This window comes from Ambystoma mexicanum, chromosome 1p (assembly GCF_040938575.1).
Source record: "Ambystoma mexicanum isolate Mex_15411 chromosome 1p, UKY_AmexF1_1, whole genome shotgun sequence".
Classification (NCBI taxonomy): domain Eukaryota; kingdom Metazoa; phylum Chordata; class Amphibia; order Caudata; family Ambystomatidae; genus Ambystoma; species Ambystoma mexicanum.
Genome location: NC_090921.1, coordinates 230,087,585 through 230,108,908, shown reverse-complemented (window position 1 = coordinate 230,108,908; position 21,324 = coordinate 230,087,585). Strand labels below are relative to the sequence as shown.

Here is a 21,324-nt window from a genome sequence, read left to right as displayed (position 1 = left end):
CAGGAGGAGACAGGAACGGCAACCGATACCCCCTCCAGAAGGAGCCCATTACCCAGGAAGCCGAACCCCACCGGTCCCATACACCTCCGAGAAGATAGAGACGAGGAACCAGGGAAAACTGCCAGTCACTGCACTTGCACCAGAGGGAAATCACAGGACGTTGAAACAGGCCTGCGCCACAATATAACAGCATGCTTGTCAGCCCACAAAAAGATCTGACCTATCAAAAGGAAGATACTGGACAGCCCAGAAGTCCAGCAGACTATGGCCCCCTCAGCTGACAGAGGAGCCACCAGGCTGGCGTCAAAAGGGCAGAGTACTGTCACAAAGCGGGGCAAAGCAATCCATCCCGGATAGCCCGCATCAAAGGCAACCCCCTACCTGAGGTATGCCTATACTGGAAACCCACTGAAGTGACATCCCCCTCCACCGGCACCAGGGGCTCTGAGAACCCCTCTAAGCACAGACATGTGCCACCATGTGCCCTATCACTTCCCACAAGTCTGAGAGGAGGCGTGAAAGCAACACGTCGGCACCGGAGGACCTATGCCCTAAAAGAAGAGACACTGGGAACCCCCTGCATGGCCGTTACTTCCATGATGCATTTTCCATAATCCCATGCCGGACAAGGGAAAAGCAAATCAACTCCTTCGACTTTCCCTCGCGCAGTTTAGAGGAAGAGGACAGGACAAGGAGTCTGCGTCCATAGCTAGCACAGACCCAAACAAACCACTAACACGCCACATGACTGAGAGGTGGCTTGAGCCCTGTATCCAGTAGCTGGTAGCCCCATGCTCTAGATCGTTCCAATGCGTCGGTCTAGGAAGGTTGAAGGACCGAGTCAGCACCGCTGATACTCGAACCCGAAGTGTAGACTATGCCAGGCCGGTACCCTTCCGGCCGCTTGCAGACGTGTCCAAATCTGCGCCGTATTCACAGGCAGCACGCAAGGAATGCAGCCAACATCCGGTGCATCCTGGGCTGTGTGTGTCTGAGGAGCGGGTGGTATGTGACATGCCTGTGACAGTACAGAGCCCCCACACTTTCAAATACTCTGTCACAGACACTCCACGACAAGAAGCAGAGAGGCCTCACAACAAAAGGGAAGGCTTAGCCCATACTGCCAAGTGCTTGCCATCATTTCCAATAAATATGTGCACACAAGGCATGAGGAAAACGGCATGTTGAAGGAGTCAAGATGGCCATACCAGCAGGAGAGGGGAAAAATATCAAGCACAGTCCTCCCCTCTCCTTACCTTCCCCCAGATAATGCAGCTAACATCCGGTGCATCCTGGGCCGTGTGTCTGAGGAGCGGGTGGTATGTGACATGCCTGCGACAGAACAGAGCCCCCGCACTCCCAAAGACTCTCTGCCACTGTCACCCCACGACAAGAAGCAGAGAGGCCTCACAACAAAAGGGAAGGCTAGCCCATACTGCCTAGTCGAATCAAGATGGCCAAAACAGGAGGAGAGGGGAAAAACATCAAGCCCAGTCCTCCCCTCTCCTTACCTTCCCGGGGCCGTGCAGGACCCGGGACACAATGCTCACGCTGCGGTCCGGAGCCCAGCAAAGAACCGAGCGAGGCAATCCAGCTCAACTGTGACCCCAAGCCGCGCAGGGGGCCCAGGAGCAGCGCCGCACCTGAGGGAGCCGAGGGCCCCGCCACACAGCCCCCCCCAGGGGGCCAGCAATCGGTGCTCCCTGGTGCCCCGCACCGGGAAGAAAAAGTCCAACCTGCTGGAGGCAGGAAAAATTAAAACTGAGTGACATGGATGTGGGGGAGGAGTTATAGAGATTTAAAGAAATAGAAGAAGGTCCTGTGTCGGAGGCAGGTGCCTCATGAAGTAAGTACTGGGACGAGGAAGAGTGGACACGGAGGTAATGCAAATTGTATTCTCAGCCAGCCAAGAGCACACGGATTGCTGCTGGTCTTGCAGCCTAGCACCCTGCGCCTTTCCGGTTCCCCCCATGAAAAATGAAGAGGAGGTGGGCGAAGTTGGATGCTTCAGGCTTTTGCATAAACGCTCCCGGTATTCCGAAGATAGTGCCCACTTGCACCGGCAGGCGGCAGCCACAGCCTTCCCGCTTCCCGCTTAGTCTCAGGTCTCACTGAACACGCTCCTGAAAAATCACAATGGTGACGTGCGGGAAGTCACGTGACCAAGAATGGGCGGGCCGTTGCTATGATGGGAACTAGTCGCTGCCATCTCCTATTTGCCTCGGTGATGTGTACATGAGATGTGCGTGTAGGAGTGACAAGCTCTGCGCATGCGCTGTGTGGTGTGAACATCTATGCCGCTTTCTTCCTGTCGTCATCCTGCTCTATAGATCGACTCAGACCCGTCTTTGAAAGTGTGTGGTTCTCCCCTGGCAGACCCCCCAAGGGCTGAGCTTACAACCGTGGTATGTATTGCCTCAGGCTACTGAAGTGAGCTGGAGAGTGGCCGCAGGCCGTCCCATGAGGCAGCAGCGCAGTGCCCGAAGACCACGCATGAAGATCAGAGGTGAGCAGGCCTGTGTCATGTCCAGAGACTGCGAAGCACGGGATTGACGACCTTATAGCGAGGAACTAACTCCTATTGGGTTTTGAGGTAATCATTCGCACAGTTCTCAACCTTTAGTGGCGCTTTTTGTTTTTGGTGGGTGAGATATAGGTGGCTTGGTTGTTGAGTTGGCTGATTCCAAGACCTGAGCAATATTTATACTGGGGGGAGTGAGCTGTCACCTGTTTGGAGATAAGGGGCGGGGCCAAAGGACGTGCCCCCCAGGTTGTACAACACAGTATCTGTTCATTATGGTGACCAGACGTCCCGGTATTTGGTGCTCTGACCCCTTTGACAAGATGATGTTCCCATTGTAATCTGCAGTGGTCCTGGTTTTTTTTAGTAGGTCTTCATAGCTGGCCGGCAGGAATGCACAATCTCGCACATAAAAAATGCTGCCTTTTACAATTTAGTTTTAGTTTGCAATACGTTAATTATAATATGTGTTTCTTTGATCAGTAACACTTAAAACCCCTTCTCCTCCAAACGCTACTGAAGTATAGTGCCTTGACAGCCACTTTCAAGAGTTAGTCCTACATTGATGGTTAGTTGCCCTGTTCCGGATTTTTACTTTTTAGATCTGATCATCCTACGGTTGATAGAACCCAAACCTGACGATTTGCATAAAAGCAAAGAACATTATGGGAACATCATAATGTCCACAATTTTAAATGTCAAACATATCTTAAAGTGATTCAGTAAGAAACCCTTTTAAGTGGATAATGCACTCTTCTGTTTTGATTCGTCACAACCATGCCTCACTCTTCGAGCCTTGAGGATTAACCAAGCATCACACTCAGAGAATTGCGAAGATTAGCCACGGGTCACACTTAGAACTGAGAAGATTAACCTTGTGTCAGACTAAGATAGAAGAATTATGGAGGTTAGTCATTTGTCACAACAGATAGGACTGTAGATTAGCCACATAGAAGAATTTAGCAAGTAGCCAAAGCACTAACCACATGCTCCTACCTCCTCAAACACACCACCCAAACACTATACAGGCCCACTGGGCTAGCCAACCTATACCCTAACACAATCCCAATACAAGTAACACACACAACAAACAAACCGGACACTGGACCTTACCCGTACGGACACAACAAGCCAGTGCGAATAACCCTAATTGCCAGCAATCCACACCGCCAACACAACACAGCCACACAGAAAACACCCCAGACATTGGACCTTACCCGTATGGATACAACAAGCTAGTGCACGCAACCTACCATCTCCAGGCCAACACACACATATGCCAGTTTCTCCTGGTTCTGGACCTATCCTATCCCTCACTAAACAACGCCGTCCTCTTTCTTGCAGAGCCCAGGAGTGTCTTCAGACTGCCCTTGCGTGGTATCAGTGCGCAGTATAAATCACAAGATCCACCCTAATAGAGATGTCTGTAAGTAAATTGCAGGATATATATATATATTTAGAAGTTATTGTTGGAAGTACAAGAAACAGCCTAAGATTATGCTGCGGATCAGTCTGTTTAGGAATTAAGCATAAAATAGGATGTGCAAATATGTGATCAAATTTAATCAGAAACAAAACAGCCAACAATGGCCTTGTACTTCCAACAATAACTTCTAATCATTAATCATTCTGGGCCTGTTAGGTGGGTCCCACTGGAAGTATCCATCGCAGCAGGCCGTTTCATTTGAGTAAATAATTATTTCTTGAGATGGCAACCCGGGCGCACTGGTGTCCTTTGACGAACCCCTAGTCTTCCTAATATATATATATATATATATGAGTGGGTATAAACCGCAAGATGGTGGGCTAAGGCCGTCCACTGATAAGCGGTAAACTGCAGCGGCAGCACTTCGAGGTATTCCCCTAACCTCTGTCAGTAAAGTATTTATAAGCAAATGGTGTGCTGTCAGCTTGCGCTACATCCAAAAGGTCATACCACAATTTGCAAGTACAACGTAATCGTTTTATTTGATCATGTGCTCGGTGACAGCCGACACGTGTTTCGACCCTCAGGTCAATTGTTTCACTTCCAATCTTATCCCCAAAGATTCTCGCTGTAGCGCTCTGAAATCTTGGACCTAGCATCCTTTTCCATGGTGCAGTGCGGCGTGAATATCAAATCTGTGATGCCCCTTCAAATTCACAAAAACTGGTCATAACCTTATTGGTGAATTAGTAGTCCATACAGAGGTTTCCCAAACAAAGCGTCCTGTAGTATATATCGGTTTGGGAAGCTGCAGCACTGTATGTGAGGCTTTGGAAGTTTCTGTATACAATCCAGTCCTTCCTAACCAACCGAACCACCCGAGTCTTCTCCCCAGGGGCATCAGCACTCCCTGTCCCCATCACCTGCGGCGTTCCTCAAGGCTCGTGCGTCTCGCCGACCCTATACAATATCTTCACAAAGCTATTGTTTGACCGCCTAGATAATCTAGGTGTCACTTACACAAACTATGCTGACGATACCCAGGTTCTCATCACCCTATCAGGGTGCTACGACGAGGACTCCACCAAAATCAACAACCTTTATTTAGAGATCCAAGCCTGGATGGCAGAGCACGGCCTATGCCTCAACGATGAGAAAACTGAGCTCCTCATTGTCGGCTCCCAACCCCGGCTAAACAAACTAGACCCCCGTTACGCGTCCTTCAACATAGACGGTAACCTAATCACAGTAGCCAAAGAAATTAAAACCCTTGGGGTTTATCTAGACTCTACTCTCTCGCTCAAAAGACAGGTGAACGCAACTGCCTCTTCAACCGCTTACACCAATAAGCTCATCAACGCCTGCAAACCTTTCCTATCACCTTCTAGCTGCATTACACTAGCCAGAGCGTTAGTGCTCTCAAAAATTGACTACTGCAACACCCTCTTTCTTGGCTCATCAGAACACAACCTGAACAAACTACAGGTACTTCAAAATAATGCCATCAGAGCAGCCCTCAGTATCCCACGAAACGCCCACATCTCCAGCTTCAGACAAGATGCTCACTGGCTTCCAGTACGAGACAGAATCTCCCTCAGATCCCTCGTCATCGTCCATAAATGCCGCTCTAACGACGCACCCAAATACCTGGCAGACAAGTTCCACAATCACACCTCAACTAGACCAACTAGAACTCCATACGCACACTGCCTCTCTGTTCCCAAATTCTCCCTAAAAAAAGCAGGCGGCGCCAGCTTCCCGGTCCTAGCTGCCAAACTATGGAATGCTTTGCCACCATACCTTAGAGCAGAACCCTCATTTTGGACTTTTAGAGCCAAAACAAAAACATGGCTTTCCAACAAAAATGCCGTTTAATGCACTTTCTCTCTGCTTGCCTTTGTTGACCACCTGTAACCCGGTCTACTAAGCCGTTGTTGTTTTTTCACAATCTGTACTGTATATTTTTGCCATGCTGTAACTGTTTTTAAGTCTCCGGCGCCCAGCTACCCCAGGGTTCGGTGCGCGGTACAAATAAATAAACTAAACTAAACTAAACAATGCAGAGTCTGAAAGCTCGTGGAGTGGGTTACTCGTGCAGTGCAGGGTTAATTGTTTGTGCAAGAAGTGTTCATAGATTTCTGTCTGTGCCCCTATGCCCTGTGCCACGCGTGAGCACCCTGCGCTTTAACAAGCAGACCGTCTGTTCCTTGAGGTGCAGCATCTGGGACAATCATGTGTGCTTGCCCTTGGATCTGGGGGACAGAGCGGCGCTTCGGCAAGACGTTTTTTGCCGGAGTGCGCTTCATTTTGTACGGTCTATCGTCACTTTTAAAATCCTCTTCCCAGTACTTACCACTGAAGGCTCACCTCCACTCCAGGAACCCTTCTTCACTCTCTTTTCTTCTGAGGTATAATACCTCAATCTTACCCATGAACCCCAGTTCAAAAGTTCCTGTCCTCTGGCCAGGTTTCGAGTTCGGAGCACCGTTTGCTGGCCCCATGGAGGGGCGACGGATCCCCTCCTGTGTGGCGCACTCCCGGTTCCCCTGCGGGACTCGGGCTCGGGTTGTGAGCCATGGGTTTCGGCTCTTCTATGGCTCCCTGCGGAGGGTGGGAGCTTGATGGAGCAGGTTGCGACTGCTGTCCCGGGACTCCCATTTGAGTGTTGCTGCTCGCTGCACCATGTGCGAAGAGTGGCTGTCCCAGGTTGCCCCTTCATTTGGGACGACATGACATGCTACGCTGCAATTATAGTCCAGACGCCCAGTGCCTGCCCTTGGCAGGGAGGGCTTGGTTGGGTGCCGGTCTGCAGGCCGCTGTCTCCGTGATTAGTGGTGACTCCAGTACGTTTACTGGGGGCTGTCAGAGGTGCCGCCCCTCGTGGGCAGGGGGTATATTGTTGTTGCTATGACTACTGGCAACGCGCGCAGGCTAGTAGGGCTAGGATTGGTTTTCGCGCTCCATATTAAGTGCCTCAGGCGGGGCCCAGTTGGCTTGTTTCTTTTTCTGTGTACCTATAAGGGTCTTCTTCCTTGGGAGCTGCCCCTTGTCTTCAATTTTCTTTAGGGCCTTCGTTTTGTACCTCTTGCAGACATCGAAATCCAGCACCTCATACTCAAAACGGCGTTCCTTATTGCTATCACTTGAGCTCGTCGATTGGGGAAAGTGGGCGCTTTGTCGTGTTGCCCTCCCTTTCTGCGGGTGTTCCCAGATTCCATTATTTTGTGCTGTGACCCCAAGTTTCTTGGTGGTGTTTTGGTTTCACATGTCCCAAGATCTGGTTCTCTCTGCCTTTTTACAGAATCCCCGGAGTCCTGAGGAAGCGGCTTGGCACGCCATTGATGTTCGACAGGCTATTCTGAGATACCTCACTCGGACGGAGCAGTTCAGTTGGACTGACTTGTCTGCTGGTTACGTTTGGTCCTGCTGGGGCGAGTCGTAGGGCCTCGGTTTTGTCCCATCAGCCGTTGGATCAGGGCTGTCATTTCCATGGCTTATGTGTCTGCTGGGTTGCCTGTCCCGGGACACAGGTCCAGGGTCGTTCCACTAGGGGGATGTCGGGCTTCCTGGGCAGACACCCAAGGGGTATCTTTGCAGGAGATTTGCAGGGCTGCTATTTGGGCTGATCAGAGCACATTTATCAACCACAGTCTCATCCCAGGGTTGGGTCCTTTGTGGTTGGGGTTTTGCCTGTAGGCATGTGTTGATAGTTCTGGGGGAATAAAGTGGTATTTGTGGTGTTGCAACCCTTCTGTCTTTGTGATGCATTGGGACCTCTCCCCGTTGTCTATGCTTTGGTATACCTCAGAGGTAAGTACTGGGACGAGGAAGAGTCATGTGGAGGGAATGCTCTGATTGATTGCTTACTGGTAATCTTCATTTCCCCTAGTCCTTCTCTTCCTCTTCCTCGTCACAGTATTGACTACCCTCCTCTCCCTCCCTGCAGGTAGGGTCCCATGCTCTTGCTTGGCTGTTGTTAACTGGGGTTTATGGGAAAGAGGAAGGTATTATACCTCAGAAGAAAAGAAATTGAAGAAAGGTTCTTGGACTAGAGGCGGGCCGCAGAGGTAAGTACTGCGAAGAGGAACAGTAGGACTAGGAGTAATGAAGATTACCGGTAAGTAATCAGGTCATTATTGGATACAAGTCCCAGAATGCATATAGAATGGGACATGTATGCATATTTGCAATCTTGGCTCCCAGATTCCCATGGCCTGCCTCTCCCTCTTACGTCCCCCACCCATAACGCAAAACTCTCACCTGGCATCCCAATTTTGGTAGCTAGAGAACCGTGAGAAAAAATTATATAAGAGCTGGACATGATTTAAGCACACTTTGCAGTGTGAAGTAAACAAAGCTCTCGCTGACAAATATATAAATACTTGTTTAAAAAAAAAAAGCACAACTGTAGATTTGTTTTCACAATCGGCAAAAATATAAATCAAGACTTCAACATGGAGAGCATAAAAACACACAACTGTGTGCTATGTCACCTGGTTTGACACAGGCGTTCAACTCTGCGTGCGTGATGGAAAGAACAAAATGTTTTCAAATTGCTAGGAAATGTGAGCTATTTAGCAGCTAGATTTAGCCTCGCAGAGGCAGGTTAGAAAGACATAAAAGGCTACCATTTGCTACATTTAGATCCGTAGGCCAACCGGTTACATAGAAACATAACATTTGTGAGAGTAAGTCTGTTTGCCACTGCATAAACGAGCATTAGAACACATTTGGAAGACGTTTAAAGAATACTTGATAATATGTAAGGACGAAAATATATAGTTTGTATCTCACATGGAAGGTACATTTGCCACCTAAAATATAATAGTCTCTGGTTGCCCAGAAGTAGCTCGTGCTTACTGCGTGATGCCAAATACCTAGGAGCTACCTCTAACTCCCAATTAAATCCTTATTTTGCTCCATGAAAAGCACATACTTTTTTGTTAGTATGAAAGACAACATGGAAACAAACTACACTGTTTAAAAGATGCTGAAGCAGGGTTTTTTTGTAAACCATTTTGAGTGTTTTGGAAGGAGACATGCTAACTGCACATTGGGGTGGGGATTGCAGTAGATAACTTTTGTTGGCTGATCTGAAGTTCACCAGTATGGTGTAGCTCATCTGCGATGTAAATGTGCCTTTGTGAATTCTGCATCGGGTGCTTTCGGGTGCCTTTAACGCCAGGATCACTGATGCCAAATCGGGATCCAAGGAACTATTTACCATCTTTAGGGAATTGGAAAAACCACCTGCTCCCCCCTCCTCAGTCCTCAAGGATGCCAATTGGTGTAATAGTATCCAATCTGCCATGTTAGAGAAGCTCAACACTCTCCAAACCAAAATTTGCGGACACCAAAAAGCCCTCTCCAACCTAATAGCCAATCTGCATGTCAAACCAACCAACATGACTACCCCCTCCCCGCTATTTGACTTCAAAGATGTCTCGGAGGTAGAGGTCATTGCCCTGCTCAACTCCATTAAACCTTCCAATTGTAAGCGTGATCCCTGCCCAGCTAGTCTCATCAAGGATTCGGCACGCATCCTGGCCCCATTCCTTACTGCCTTTAGCAACTCCTCCTTCCAGTCAGGCCACGTCCCGTCTGGACTTAAGGAAGCTTGGGTAAACCCTCGCTCGACCCAACGGTCCCTGGGAACTACAGACCCATCATCACTGTTCCGTTCCTGCTCAAAATACTGGACAAAGTAGCCTACCTGCAAGTCCAAAAATTCCTGGAAGCCAACCGTCTCCTCGGCCTGCGGCAATCCGGGTTCCGCCCACGACACAGCACCGAGACGGCCCTCCTTGATCTAAAGAACCAAATGGACGATCTCAGAGACAAAGGCAAACCTGCGCTCCTATTGCTCCTGGATCTTTCCGCCGCCTTTGATTTGGTGGACCACAACACCCTGTGCCACCATCTAGCCACCCAAGCCACTTTCTCCACCAAAGCATGTCAATGGATCACCTCCTTTCTCCAAGAAAGAGCCATAAAGATGTTCTCTGACTCAGCAGCCGCCTGTCCCAGCCTTATCACCTTCGGTGTCCCTCAGGGCTCTTGTATCGCGGCCACGCTTTACAACCTCTTCACAAGGCCCTTGTTCAACATCCTCGACTCCCTTGGCATTTCATATACCAACTACGCGGATGACGCACAGGTCCTTATCCCACTTACCGGAGATTACCTAGCTGACACCAAAACCCTCACCTCATCTACTCCACCATCCAATCCTGGATGGCAGAGAAGTGGCTCTGTCTTAACAGTGATAAGACCGAACTCCTCCTCATAGGCTCCACACTGACGCTGGGCAACCTCGGAGATCAATACACCTCCTTCACCATCGATAACATCCCCATTAAGGTCTCCAACTAAGTGAAGACGCTCGGAGTCTAGTTCTCAACGCCGCCAGGCCCTTCCTGCCCCCCATAACTGCCTCACCATTGCTACTGCAATTATCGGTCCAGGCTAGACTATTGTAATGCCCTCCTCGTTAGGACCCCTAACAAAAACATTGCCAAACTGCAGCTAGTCCAGAACAACGCTCGGAGGGCAGCCACAGGTACCGCCAGAAGAGACCATATCTCTCAAATCAGGAGGCAGGCCCACTGGCTCCCAGTCAAACAGAGAATTGTCTTTAAGACCCTCGCTATAGCCCACAAATGCCTGCATGACCTTGCCCCTTCCTGCCTAACACCCAGAATCACCAAGCACACGGCAACAAGACCCTTAAGGTCACACTATGTCAATACAATTGTCACGCCCACCACGCGTAAAGTGCGCGGTGGTGGCTCCAGCTTCCCCACCCAAGCTGCCACGCACTGGAACGCACTGCCACCTCATCTCAGACTGATTGAGTCACACCTACCCTTTCGTAAGGCTATCAAAACTAGGCTCTTTGTCTAAAAGGCCTCCCAATGTGATTCTCCTTATGCAGTATTCCTGCTTCTGCATACCTCTGTATATTTGTGTATATCACTGTATACCACTGTATATCAATGTATATTTATGTGTAACTATGAGACATATGGTCATCCACGCTGCTAACCACAAGTTCCTCTCACATTCTGTAACAGCGCCTCGATGCCTTTTGGCTGCAAGTGCGCTTAACAAATGCAAATAAATAAATAAAATAAGCTTGAAAGATGCAGTCATTCATTTCCTGCTACAGTCCTCGCAGGAAGCACTGTTGGCATTCTCAAATGCACACACAATCTAATGACCGGACTCCCATTCATTGAAAAGCGCACAGATGCACTAGTCCAATGTGATGGACTTTTGTGCTTCATCCTGCTCATGAGCAGAGCGCATGTGAGACTGCTCTGCATTATGTATTGAAGGGAGTAACTTGGATGAAACCCAAAGATTTAGAGCTTTAACTCCACAAAAGACCTTTCAGGAATTGGAAATGGAACAGTCTGTTGGCAGGATTTTTTTTTTTTTAATTGATTTAAAAAATGTTTTTTGTTTTTAGTGGCAGTAACTGCAAGTCCCATGGAGTATATTTGCTGCATTCTTTGATTTTATCCGTAGTTGTGTTTTTACTGGCCAAATCTAGACGATAAAATATGTAGTAATTCCTAAGCAATGTGCAAATTAGTAATTGAAGATGTTTGATTCCGAAGAGCTCGGCTACCATGGCGGAAACCAATGAGGTGACAACAAAGTAGCCACTTGAATGGTAGAGTTATTGGTTGGAAGATCCTGATGAAATGGGGTCTCCCAAAGCCAAGCTTCGCCGACTCCTCCCTTCCAACCTCCCTAGTAACACAAGTGACATACACTTCAGTGCCGAACATATGTCCCCCAACACCAGTGGGTTATGAAAGCTAGACATTAAACTGCAAGTACCTGCCACATACCTGTTTTAGAAACTGACAATTTTCAACTTGGAAGGTTGCTAGCAGAATGCTTTTGCGAATTGTAGTTCGCCTAACACAATATTATTGCTGCATGTTCTCCCTGTTAAATCACAATCTATGTCTGGACTAATCCTAGCATCTTGGGTATCCCTGTTAATTCTTAGAGCCGGCAGATTAAGAAATATGCCTAGTTGGAAAATTTAATGCAGGTGCTACAATTATTGAAACTAGATTTATTTGGACTGGCAGCCTCTCACTTTTTTCTCATTAAGGCCTTCAGTTGTTTACTTTTTAATAGTACACTCTCACTTACTTGGTTCACTTTAATTCCAAGCAGTGCACCATATCCCTGGGTGAGCAGGGTATCATATCCCTGAGTGGCTTTGAGCAGTAAACATAGAGAGAGGTCTTGATAGTAGTGGTAGTAGGGGGAACAGGAACAGAAGCAGAGGAAGAATGGGGAAAAGCGATGGTGAGTGGGGGAATAGAGGTAGCTATTGGCATTAAGTGAGCTAGAAATTATAACAAGATGAATAACCAGAGGCAATATAGTAGAGTGAAAGGAAGGAGGGAATGGAAACAACCAAGGTAGAGGGATAGTTGGAAGTACAAGCGGTTGTGGCATAGGCATGGGAAAGGAAGATCAAAAGGTGGAAATGCAGGGTAAGAGATTGGAGGGACAGTGATGTAGGGAGAGGAGAAACGTTGTTGAGATCAGTACGGAAAAGGATTAGGTGTGAGAGGCTGTGGAAGGAGTGTGTGTGACACAAGGCGAAAGAAGGCACCGTTCTCTCCAACGATAGGAAAGGGAAAGTTAGAAGTTCTCTAGGGAGACAGCTAGCGTTTTATGGAAAACACCTATAGTCGTAGTTTGAAGAACAGGTAGGTGTTACCGATCGGTAGTGTCGAACGGCTCTATATGGACGTCTGGGGCTCGGAGGTGGGGTCGGGAGAAGCTGAGGCAGGAAAGGGCCCCTAGCGCCAATGTGCCCAGCCCATTAGGCCCTGCTCAAAAGAAACCAGCCATTCTGATAATCAAGTTTAATAAACACACTTGAAACTTGACTGTAGGAGTCTGTGTGGTTATTTGCGATGGGACACCCTGAAACATGTGGTGTCAGAAGTGGGATAGACCCTGGCCCTAACAGAGATCGCCTATGCCTATCCAAGAGGAATGACTAATGCTGTGAAGATGTTGAAAGTAATGTGCCTTACCTGAACTGGGAGGCTATCTAGCAGAACATCATTGTCAGCTGCCTGTTATGACGTATACAGTGATGAGGACGTGATGGTCAAACCCAGGGATGAAGGTGCTTGTAAGAACCAGTTTGAAGATCGAAGTCCCTGAAGGAATCTATGGGACGATTACACTGTGATCTAGTTTGGCGCACCAGCTTTCTTTATATGTATGGACCGAGATTATAGAGAGAATTTACATCAGTGAAGTCAAGGTCTCTCTCTTCAACCTGGGAAGTCACACATGCTGCATTCTAGCAGGACAAGCCATCGCCCAGCTAGTATGTGAAAGGGCCCTATTCCCGAAGGTTGAAGAGGTTAAGGTTTTAAGGAACCCAGTGCGAAATCCTATCGTGCCTAGAATTGGGCAGACCAGGCCCAGAGAAGATCAATGTTCTCAAAACTGACGAGAAGAGGGAAGGAAGCAAACCATGGTAGACCCAGAACAAAACCTTCAGAGAAGAACTGTTCTATAGACAACTGATCCAGACTGTGGAGCATTCCACCCTTATTTTGACAAGAGACGGTTGGTTCCAAATGCCCAGCCAGCCAGTGCAGGTTAACAATGTAGACAACCATAATAATTTCGGTTAAGCTGCCAATGAGGGCTCATTTTCCCGAGTGAAGATAGACAATGGTCCAAATACTGAAGCCAGGGTTTCAGTCCCCGCTGGCAAATCCAGTTTCGAGGTACCGAATGCGTTGGGACCTCAAGAAGCTGAAGGAACTGATGATCGGAACTGGTATGAGCACACCACCACCAATGCTGAAACCAGATCCTGGGACGACATCCTCGGAGTATGAGGACACCTCAACGTCAAAATCTGAAGACGCTAAGGGAGATGTTCCCCAGACAGTAGGTCATTTGGGGCCCAAGTTCAAAGAAACAGAGCCGTAAGTGGTCAGGATTGGAGCCTGAGATGGTCACATATCCCGTGCTGAGTCAAGGAAATTAAGTTGCAAGAAGAGATCCTAGGTCCACCCAACAACCTAAAAGCACAACGACCTGAGTGCGCATTAGGTTTCCTTGGGGTCCTAGCCTAGGATACAATAAGAGAAAATTACTCCGGTGGAGCCATTGACGATGGTCAAGGAAACTCTGGTTACCCTCCAAGATTTGAAGACCAGCCAGGGAAAAGTGGACTGGAGAAATGTGCTTGAAGTGGTAGTCCAAGGCATCCCTACCAACGCCTTGCGAGTTCCAGGGAGCAGTGAGTCAGTGATCGACCTAGATCTGGTAACACCTAGAGATTTATACCCATAGGGGCCTCGAAGCAACAAGAGTACTGTAGGCGCTACCCTGTACCGACAATCAAAAGTGGACATTAAGGTAGATCGCCGTATTGTTACCATGCAGGTAATATCAGACCTGCCAGAAGATGTAATCCTAGGAACCGACTTTCCCTTATTCAGCTTGTGCTACCGGGCAATCCAGAAGAGGCACAGTGTATTCGGGAAACCAGAAGTCCAAAAAGAGAAAGTTCAATCCCCAAAGTCAGCCTTGAGACCCTATTTAAAGATCTGAAGTCCAGTAAGATCGAACGGAAGCAGGGACAGGAGATCCCAGAAATCTACTATAAAGCACGAGTGGAGGTATGCGACAGGGTCAGCTTTGTGGCCCTGTCAAAGGTGGGGAAGGGAGCCCACTCACTGGTGCCTGAGTGTAGGCAGTCCCCTCCCACAACCCTCCTTGCTGGCGGTGATGCCAGCCTCGTGCCGCCGACGAAACAGTAGCCCCAGGAGATGTGGAGCTGCAAGACGTCGGAGGACACGAGGCAGCAGTAACATCTATTGGTAGAGATGCCGCGCCCGTCATCATATCCCTTGGTCCCATAACAGTGAAAGTGGTGTGCAGGGCACCATATCCCTAAGTGTCTTTGTGCAGTAAAGGTAGAGAGAGGAAGTGGTAGTAGGAGAATGGGAACAGTAGCGGAGGGAGAGTGGGAAACGCAACAGTGAGTGGGAGAACAGGAGTAGCTATTGGCATTAAGTGAAATGGAAATTATACCGAGAGGAATAACCAGAGGCAGGAGAGTAGAGCGAGGGGTAGGAGGGAAAGGAAACCTCCAAGGTAGAGTGATTGTTGGAAGTGCAAGCGGTAGTAAGGAATAGGAGTGGGAAAGAAAGTAAGATTGAAGGGTGGAAGTGGAAAGACGGAATGACCATCAAGTGACCGTACGCAGAGCCATGCAACTGATGGTTTTATGCATCTACCTAGTTCCTCACGCTCATCTGCGCATGCGCCCCATGCAAGTGTGGCTCTCGAGCCAGTGGTGTCAAGCCAGCGGCCATTGGGACGATCTAGTGGTTGTCTCGGCAGCCCTCTGCAGTGGTGGTCCAGGGAAAACCTTCTGCACGGCAAGACCTTCCCCATCCCCGCTGTAGAAGCCACTCTCACCACAGACGCATCTCTGACGGGTTGGGGAGTTCACCCCTTCAACAGACGGCGCACAGCGTGTGGTCTTCAGCAGTAGCATCCAATCATGTAAACCTGTTGGAACTGCTAGTAGAGTTCAAGGCCCTAAAGGCCTTCCAAACACACCTGAGGGGAGGGGGGGGAGTTCTAGTCCTCACGGACAGTATTACGGCCTTGTAATACTTAAACAAACAAGGGGGCACTCGCTCTCTAGTGCTGTCCAAACTGTCCCAACACATTTGTGTTAGACAAGATTGTGTGCAGTACCTTTTGGGAGACTACAGCATCGTTGACCTCCTGGCAATAGGAACCCAACCTTTGGTAAAAGTCTGTACTATACAGGTTGGTAGTGTGGCTGAGCAGCCAAGCTTATCTCAAGAGGGGTCCTAGTGAGCAGTAGGGCTTTTACACAGAGATTCAGAGTGAAAAGTATTCAAACAAACTCTTACACTCAAGGTTTCTTGATTAAACAATTATTAATTTATTTAACAGTCAGTTCAATAAGCCTTCTTCAGAAGGGAGCAATATATGAGCAACACACACATACACTTCAAAATACACACTTAGTTTCTCTAAATCAGTAAGTACCCATTTGGGATGGCACACAGATGATTCCAACACCCTGAGGTGACTTAAATAACTAGGAGACTGTTGACATTAATATATCACTGATATATGTAGAGCAATACTGAGTTGGTGTCAAAGAAAAGGGTATGGGAATAAAAACACAGTTACACAAATATTCTGAAGCAGGTAAGTATCTTTAAACCACCAAACTAAATGAACCCTTCCCTGGAGGAGAGGTAAAACACAAAGTCAGAGGTAAGAAGGGTCTTTCACGGAGCCAGGCCAGCAAATGTCAATTAAACAAAAGTCTAGGTGAGACGAAGCACTTCTTGTAGGTAAGTAAAAGTCTTGCACAATGTTTTGGTAGTCTTTGTAGAAAATAAAGAATCACAGAAGGGCCACAAGCTGGAAGTCTTGTGAAAGGCAAAGCTACAATCATCTCTGCAAAAGCAACCAAGACAAGTCTCAACTGAGATCAAGCTAGGCTACACAACAAGAGGTAAGTCCCCTTAGTGTTACAGTACCTTTGGTTAGAAGAAAAGGGTTCCAGCTGGCTTCTGTTCCTATACAGCTCTGCAGATCCTGTTGTTCCTGGGCTTCAGTCATGGGGACAAGAGGGAGGGCGTCTGGGGACTCCTGCATTGCAATGGGAAGGTCAGCGGCAGCAATGGGCAAACTTCAATTCAGTGGCACTTCGTAGTTTCAGCTCCTCGCGGCCATAGCAAATAGCAACACTGCGGTTCTCGGATACCACTTCAGACTTTCCTCGCATCTGGGATCCATCACTCTGTTGAGGTGGCTCAATCCTGCTTCAAGGGAGTCTGGAGGATCTTACTGAGGCTCGGGTCTGAACTTAAAGGAATGGTTCGGTCAGAAATATTATTGTCCCTATGGTTCGTCCATGTGTTTTTTACCATAAGTCGATCGATCGTACAAACATTTCCTATGCACCTTACCAGAGTTTCCGTCTCTTGAACACAAGCGAAATCAGGCAGCAGGGCGCTGCCATCTTGTGATAATCTTATCACTTGCCGCATCGCCCTGGGTAACCTGCCTTTGCGGCACTAAATCATATCTCCGCCCCTGAGCCTGACATCACCAAATCATTGATATTCTCCGCCTCCCTCCGTGACGTTACTGGGCAGCGTAGCCAAACGCGCCCAGTCGTCACCTACGCGACTTGATGCAGAACCCGGAAAACAACACACATCGTCTCGCAGCACAGCGCGTCACTATTAGGAATATGAAACTGTACTTTAAAATAAAACTGTACTACAAAATAATTTTGGCAAAAATAAAAACAGATGGTAATCATGTGTACCGGGATTTTAACTGTTCAGCGAGCTCTGCCTTGGGTGGACATGGCACGTTGGCAATGTTTTGTGGCAATGTATGTGGGCTGTGAACAGATTCACGCACAATTCCATGAGTATGCATCTCTACGACATTAATAATATCTTTCACAAAATCGAATTCCATTTCCTCATATACTGGTTTGACCACGCATTTTTTGCTTCTTTTCGTAAAGGCCATATTGTAGTGAAGCATCCCTAAATTTCTGCAGTCCTGAATTGTTCACGGCCTACATTCTCGTTATGCGCTAATACCACTAGTAATGTCCTAGATTTCATCCCTTGGATGCCGAAATGCAATCTCTTTGGCCTGTACTTTAGGCACATATTGTGGAACACCTCCAAATCACCTGTGTGACAGAATTCTGTGAGTCCCTTCAGATCTCTGGATAGAGTTTATCAAACACAATCTTCTCAAGGGCTTTGTGTGGAGGTGAAGATGGGATCAACCACTTCCTCTTGCATGCCTGCTCTGGGGACAAAGGGCCATGTTCACATTGGTGGAAATGTTGGTTTTCTGTCCAGTGGTGAACGTTGGAACAGTGGTGCATTAGTGACCGCCGTTTTTCCAGTAGAATTTCCACAGACCCATCACATGTTTTGGAGCTCCACCAATGATGGTTGCTGAAAGACTGGGACCATTGTGAAATACTTTCCAAACCTTTTTTTTCCCCTGCAGCCGAGATTTTGTTATTGATTGATTTGGCAACATGCCATGCATCAAATTGATGTTTAATATATGGATACTGCTCTCTCATTGTCTTGGCTATTGAAACGTGTCTCTCCGTGGCTATGAGGTCGATTTGCATTCCCCTCGATTGTAGATATTCTAGGGATTTTATAAAACCAAGTTTCTCCATGGCCACTGATGATTTACATTGGGAAACTTGCACGACCACCAAACTCACAATTTTCTTACTTTCCAAGTCCTGAAAATGGTATGTGCAGGATTTAGCAGAAAATCCGGGGCTGTCACACTGTCCATCGCAGGCTAGCCTGAACCGTTTGTCGGAGAATGTACTTTGACTAGCCAATTGTTCAATTTTCCAAGCTTCACTATGGCAGGGAATAGATAATCACATTGGTATTTGTAGTATTGTGTTTTAGAAATGAAATGGAGTCCCACAAACTGAAAGAAACTGGACAACTTCGTGAAACTAGAGCCACTGAAAAGTAAAGCTGCTGCACACAGTAGATTGCCAGCTGGCAGTTTCCCCAGCATCGGTTGAGCGGACCATGAAAATGTTTTATGTAACCTTTCACAGGTGGCATGTATTTTGAGGTTACTGCTTTGTACACATTCACCGATGGCTTCCCACATACTTCCCCTCCCATTGAATGCACACATTTCAGCATCTTTATAATCTCCATCAAGCTGCTGTTGAATACTATGTATTTGGCCTCTTTTATTAGACTGTCATCCGTCAACACTGTTGTTTCGGACTGAACCGTTGTGGACATATCAGCCAACCTGGACATACTATAGTTGATATCTTTGTCTAGTTTGTCGGTCAATTAGTTTCTGTCATTTTAACATCTGTTACTTGACCATGGATAGGAGAAAACATCAATGTCGACTGTTTTTTGGGGGGCATTTTTTTGGCGGGTGTCGATTGTGTCAAGTGCTCTGCGAGTAATGTAAAACTATCTTCTATAAATTCAATTTCATCTTCATCTGGCAGAGCAGTCGCATTGTAGCAATGGTCCAAAAACACTTTGCTGGATTCGCCGTTCACATTAAATTCATTTTCTGGCCATTGGACAAAGGCATCTCGAGTGTGAACATGCCGCGCCTCAATGAATAGTTCCTCCATGGTGAAAACAGTTTGGAAAGCAGCATCTCTCATTTGTATCGCTGTCTGTGTCTGCATAGTCCGTACTCCATCGGGCAACTACAGGACAGATAGGAAAAGGGATGTTCAGTGTAAATCCAACATACAGTATTGTACAATTTACATTAACAAACAGCATATAATGAAGGCCTCAGCACAAAACAATAGCCAAAAATATAAACTGTTTATAACTAACCTTATTTTCCTTTCTTTTCTTTGAAACCTTCTTTACTCTTAACATCACCATCGCCATCAGCAAGCTGGCGCACCGACTCAGATCCACGTCCCTCCCGTTCAATACACAGATCTTGTATACATCCCTACAAAAAAGAGTATCCATTTAAAATAAGTCATTTGCATTAAACATAAAACTAGACCAACTTTCTTTCATTAGAGGGTACTGTCAGTACACATACCTCTGGCTCCGGATCAACTACAAGGTCTGGCTCCGGATCAACTACAAGGGATAATGTAATTGTAGAGGACGCTCCAGCATCTCCCTGAAACACAGTACTTGCATTAGTATGGATTAAAATATTGGAAACTGGACACACACTTTGGAAAGACGACCAAGGTACATATCAATAGCAAAGTACGAATGAAACATTGTGTAAAACAATTACACAATATGAAAATATGATCAGATTATCTCGTTCGATGGAACTGTCAAGACCCGTACCTCTGGCTCTGGATCTACTACAAGGGATGTTGTAATTGTAGTGGACGCTTCAGCCTCTCCCTAAAACACAGTACTTGCATTAGTAAGGATGAAAATATTGGAAATTGGACACACACATTGGGACGCGGACAAAGGTACATATCAATATCGAACCACGAAAAACATTGTGTAAAGCAATGATACATGCATAAAATAAGTCTGGAACAGAATAGCTAAGTAAGATTACCTGAAACGCGCTCAAAGTGGTTGATGACTCCAGGCAATACATATCAAGTGGTTTATAAAGAATTACAAAAAGGGGTGTGTATTTGAATGAATGGTATTATGTGGATTGCAGGGGCACGGCCTGCTTGAAGGGGAGCCTACCTGGAGACACGGGGTCTGAGGAGGACTTGTGAACAATGACCCCTGCGCGAAAGATAGCTTTGAAGTGTACATGGTGTTGGCACCTTGGTCGTTCGCGCCCCTGACAGCACCCCTTGGCAGCGCACATGCATTGGTGCGAACTGCCTTTGATAGTGGAGGGGGGATGGATGGGCCTGGGGCATGCAGACAAGGTACCAGAACACTGCTGAATGGAAACACACTTGATTCACTTAAAAACTGAACCAACCATTGATAAAAAATATGTTGTGTTTTATTTTGTTTCTTATTTTGATGGCACAAAACTACTACACATTGTACAGGTCTGGTTGCAGCACAGTGAGGGAAAATCCCCTTTACTGACTGCTGTCACTGGGGAAAGTTTCTCTAATGGCACCAACGACACAGGCGGGGTATTACTCGTCGAACGCAGTGTCCAAGCCTCCCATGAAGCCACCATGTAAACGAACGATAGGCCATCAGCCTGTACCACCTTGAAAAAGAAAGATAGAAATTGTTTTTAAATGACCAATATAAGTGTATTAAACCTTAGTTGTCAATGACAATTCTTGTATCCAATGGCATTTTGGATAGGACAAATGCGAACTAGACACTGCACAATATTGAACGACTTTTATGCGACTATTACTAGAGAATTGCAAGACTAAACTGATCTGACGATGATATATTGAAGTTAGGCGAATATAGGAGACAACCATGAAATAGTAGTGGCCTAACTGACATCACAACCAGAGTATACTTCGTTACTTGGATTACGAGGGTGAACTGTTGCGCGAAGTTCATGTATAAGCACCATCAAAATCCTCAACACGGACCATGTGAGGCAGGCTGCCCTGAAGTCTGGCAGCTTGGTAACGTATTGCGGCCGCGGCTCACCTTGCGATATGTAAGACAAGCATCCAGAGTTTTCTCGGCAGCAGCAATTCTCCTCCTCCGGTTAGCATTAGCGCGCACCGATTGCAGGTACACCAGGTGGAAACAACGTCCATGCGATTAGGCCCAGGCTCTTCATCTGTTGAATCGTCCTCCCAACTGTTGTCCGAAGCCCCATC

The 21,324-nt window shown here is 47.3% G+C and overlaps 1 protein-coding gene across 2 annotated transcripts in view; it reads left to right on the top strand.

Moving 5' to 3' along the window:
* Positions 1 to 2,164: 2,164 nt before the first annotated feature.
* The window catches only part of SNAPC2 (small nuclear RNA activating complex polypeptide 2), a 148,585-nt gene continuing 129,425 nt past the window's right edge, over positions 2,165 to 21,324 (top strand). The window contains exon 1 of one of the 2 annotated variants that reach the window (XM_069646439.1): positions 2,165 to 2,506. The gene's annotated coding sequence lies outside the window, so the exon portion shown is untranslated. Of the gene's footprint in view, positions 2,594 to 21,324 lie in introns of both variants that reach the window. The other variant, XM_069646438.1, reaches the window with a different exon arrangement.